Source organism: Nanorana parkeri, unplaced genomic scaffold (assembly GCF_000935625.1).
Source record: "Nanorana parkeri isolate BGI_ZX_2015 unplaced genomic scaffold, ASM93562v1 scaffold5793, whole genome shotgun sequence".
NCBI classification, from domain to species: Eukaryota; Metazoa; Chordata; class Amphibia; order Anura; family Dicroglossidae; genus Nanorana; species Nanorana parkeri.
Window position 1 is genome coordinate 393 of NW_017312038.1, and position 3,262 is coordinate 3,654.

At 58.5% G+C, this 3,262-nt stretch overlaps 1 long non-coding RNA gene across 1 annotated transcript in view; it reads left to right on the forward strand.

Moving 5' to 3' along the window:
• Positions 1 to 3,013, forward strand: part of LOC108804172 — a 3,241-nt gene extending 228 nt beyond the window's left edge. The window contains exons 2-3 of the long non-coding RNA XR_001942337.1: positions 2,230 to 2,307; positions 2,902 to 3,013. This is a non-coding gene — a long non-coding RNA (uncharacterized LOC108804172). The remainder of the gene's footprint in view (positions 1 to 2,229; positions 2,308 to 2,901) is intronic.
• The last annotated feature ends 249 nt before the right edge of the window (positions 3,014 to 3,262 follow it).

Below are 3,262 nucleotides of genomic sequence, written 5' to 3' on the forward strand. Positions count from 1 at the left end.
TTGGGGCCCGGGGGGGGGGTGAGCGCAGGTGATGTCATTGGCCTAATATGGTCCCAGGATCCCCATTACAGCCTGAGCCCGCCTCCAACCCGAATTTCTCCACCCCCTTATGTCATGTGATCCTTATGTTGGAGAGAATTCAGTGGCCCTTCAGATCAGGGATATTATTGGTGGTCCCGATCCACTGGCCCCTCCCCCGAGCTGTCTTCTCTGTGACACACCGAGCAATGCCGGGATCACCCCCTTTCCTTCTATCGGGGGAACCCCGCCTTGTGCACACCCCATGCAGACTCTCGCATACAGAGCTCTGAATGTCATTGTCTTACAGCCGCAGAGGTCTCCAGGAAGTGGCCGCCCAGTCACCCTGTGAGGTGGTCTCCGAGGACAGCCGCAGAGGTCTCCAGGAAGTGGCCGCCCAGTCACCCTGTGAGGTGGTCTCCGAGGACAGCCGCAGAGGTCTCCAGGAAGTGGCCGCCCAGTCACCCTGTGAGGTGGTCTCCGAGGACAGCCGCAGAGGTCTCCAGGAAGTGGCCGCCCAGTCACCCTGTGAGGTGGTCTCCGAGGACAGCCGCAGAGGTCTCCAGGAAGTGGCCGCCCAGTCACCCTGTGAGGTGGTCTCCGAGGACAGCCGCAGAGGTCTCCAGGAAGTGGCCGCCCAGTCACCCTGTGAGGTGGTCTCCGAGGACAGCCGCAGAGGTCTCCAGGAAGTGGCCGCCCAGTCACCCTGTGAGGTGGTCTCCGAGGACAGCCGCAGAGGTCTCCAGGAAGTGGCCGCCCAGTCACCCTGTGAGGTGGTCTCCGAGGACAGCCGCAGAGGTCTCCAGGAAGTGGCCGCCCAGTCACCCTGTGAGGTGGTCTCCGAGGACAGCCGCAGAGGTCTCCAGGAAGTGGCCGCCCAGTCACCCTGTGAGGTGGTCTCCGAGGACAGCCGCAGAGGTCTCCAGGAAGTGGCCGCCCAGTCACCCTGTGAGGTGGTCTCCGAGGACAGCCGCAGAGGTCTCCAGGAAGTGGCCGCCCAGTCACCCTGTGAGGTGGTCTCCGAGGACAGCCGCAGAGGTCTCCAGGAAGTGGCCGCCCAGTCACCCTGTGAGGTGGTCTCCGAGGACAGCCGCAGAGGTCTCCAGGAAGTGGCCGCCCAGTCACCCTGTGAGGTGGTCTCCGAGGACAGCCGCAGAGGTCTCCAGGAAGTGGCCGCCCAGTCACCCTGTGAGGTGGTCTCCGAGGACAGCCGCAGAGGTCTCCAGGAAGTGGCCGCCCAGTCACCCTGTGAGGTGGTCTCCGAGGACAGCCGCAGAGGTCTCCAGGAAGTGGCCGCCCAGTCACCCTGTGAGGTGGTCTCCGAGGACAGCCGCAGAGGTCTCCAGGAAGTGGCCGCCCAGTCACCCTGTGAGGTGGTCTCCGAGGAGAAGGATAGACCAATCAGGGAGGGGACAAGGATAGACCAATCAGGGAGGGGACAAGGATAGACCAATCAGGGAGGGTAGAAGGATAGACTGGTCTGAGAGCATGAAATGACAGAAGTAGGGAGCGCTGATCATGGAAGGTGTAATAAAGGGGTGGGGCACATACAATAAAGGGGCGGAGCACAGAGGGAAGGCCGGCCTCTCCTCCGCAGTATAATGTACCTGGATGGTATCCCACAGCTGATAGGCCACGTAGTCGTCACTCACACTGTCTGGGAAGCCATGAGGAAGGAACAGAGACTGGAAGAGAGAACGTGGACAGGATGAAGAGTCCCAGAGACGGGGACACGGGGTCACCGGAACCCTAAGCCCGCAGAAACTTCCGGAGAGTCCCTGAACTCTGACCTACAATGTCTCTTATGTGTGTCACTCGGCTCCAATCATCTCTGTCCTTCCTTCTAGAGAAGTGACTACGTCTGTTCCCCATGGTCCCTGTGTGTGTGTTGTAGTCACCGCTCCAAGCTCCGCCCCCCGGGATGGACTACAATCTCAGTACAAATCAGTAAACTAAACATGAGATTGTAGTCCATCCCGGGGGGTGGAGCTTGGAGCGGTGACTACAACACACACACAGGGACCATGGGGAACAGACGTAGTCACTTCTCTAGAAGGAAGGACAGAGATGATTGGAGCCGAGTGACACACATAAGAGACATTGTAGGTCAGAGTTCAGGGACTCTCCGGAAGTTTCTGCGGGCTTAGGGTTCCGGTGACCCCGTGTCCCCGTCTCTGGGACTCTTCATCCTGTCCACGTTCTCTCTTCCAGTCTCTGTTCCTTCCTCATGGCTTCCCAGACAGTGTGAGTGACGACTACGTGGCCTATCAGCTGTGGGATACCATCCAGGTACATTATACTGCGGAGGAGAGGCCGGCCTTCCCTCTGTGCTCCGCCCCTTTATTGTATGTGCCCCACCCCTTTATTACACCTTCCATGATCAGCGCTCCCTACTTCTGTCATTTCATGCTCTCAGACCAGTCTATCCTTCTACCCTCCCTGATTGGTCTATCCTTGTCCCCTCCCTGATTGGTCTATCCTTGTCCCCTCCCTGATTGGTCTATCCTTCTACCCTCCCTGATTGGTCTATCCTTGTCCCCTCCCTGATTGGTCTATCCTTGTCCCCTCCCTGATTGGTCTATCCTTCTACCCTCCCTGATTGGTCTATCCTTGTCCCCTCCCTGATTGGTCTATCCTTGTCCCCTCCCTGATTGGTCTATCCTTGTGCCCTCCCTGATTGGTCTATCCTTGTACCCTCCCTGATTGGTCCTTCCTTGTCCCCTCCCTGATTAGTCTATCCTTGTCCCCTCCCTGATTGGTCTATCCTTGTCCCCTCCCTGATTGGTCTATCCTTGTCCCCTCCCTGATTGGTCTATCCTTGTCCCCTCCCTGATTGGTCTATCCTTCTACCCTCCCTGATTGGTCTATCCTTGTCCCCTCTAGGCGTTTGCCAGCAGTGTGACGGGATCGTTGGCTACTCATTCTCTCCTGCGTGGATCGGGTGTGGGGGACAGTTCAGCCACGGTGGCTGCGGCCACGGTCACATGGATCCTGAAAGGTGCGTGGCCCCCACCATTGTATCACCTTCCTCCTCGGTGTCACATCACTGACCGCTCTCTCTCCTCTGTAGATGGCACCGGCATGGTTGGACGCATTCTCTTCGCCTGGATAAAAGGGTATGAAGCTCCTCGCCAAAGAGTTACCCCAAATCTGATTGCAGTTGTCTGTGCTCCCCGTCCCGAGCTGGGGGGGCGGAATATCTAGGCGTGTGATACTTGTTGTGGGGTGTGACACTGGTTGTGGG